We start from the raw sequence: 948 nt of genomic DNA on the forward strand, positions 1-948 counted from the left end.
GGATCCTGACATGGGTTTTATACTGTCCCACCATCAATGCTAAGAGGGACCTGAAATATTCCCATGTGGGAAGCAGCCAGAGCAGTCGAAGCGGAAGGAGAAAGGTGCAAGGAGCCTCTATCAGGTGGGGTCAAAGGAAAGGCAAGAAATTTGTAATGCGAGGGACTGAGCCTCAGCCAGCCTCTAGAGAAGGATAGGCAAGAAATCTCTACTACAAGGGATTGAGCCTAACCCGGAACCAACATGGGAAATACCCCAAACAAGACAGTGGGCAAAAAGGATAGAGATAGCAACAAAGACATTCCCTTGATAGTCCCCTAGGTCTCATGTTAAAATATTGGAAAGATAATGGAAGGACTAAACATAAGGAAAAGCAACAAACAATAAAATGTTGCTGTTTTATTTGGATCCAGGGACCCATCCTCAAGCCCTCAATCTTCTGGACAAAGTTTGATTTGAATGAGGATATAATATGTCAGCTTTTGATTCACTATGTAAGTGATAAAAGTCTGGTTTCTCAAGAGGAACTACAGTATGCTCTTGATGGGGGAAGGAACCTGTCCTCCTTTTTACCTTAAAGACAACTAAGGAAGAACCCGATATAGCATCAAAAAAGGGAAAACTAACAAATTAGTTCCCATGCCAAAGACTCCACCACATAGGATCCCCTAGACCATCTTCCCCCATTCAGTGCCCTCAACTGCCATCCTCAGGCAGTTGCTGCCGTCCCAGATCCCACTCCAGATTCTTCCCCTGCTCACATTATTCCTCCTCCTTACAATCTTCACTCCTAAGAATTATCATCCCAGGAGCCTAAGAACCCCTCCCTAAAAGGACTCCAACATAAAATAGAGAATTATAAGAAGGATATCCGATCTCGATCCAAGATGGCCGTTTAGGAACAGCTCAGGATCGCAGCTCCCAGTGAAAGCGCAGAGGGTGAGTGGA

Source organism: Cebus imitator, unplaced genomic scaffold (genome assembly GCF_001604975.1).
Source record: "Cebus imitator isolate Cc_AM_T3 unplaced genomic scaffold, Cebus_imitator-1.0 Scaffold302, whole genome shotgun sequence".
Taxonomy (NCBI): domain Eukaryota; kingdom Metazoa; phylum Chordata; class Mammalia; order Primates; family Cebidae; genus Cebus; species Cebus imitator.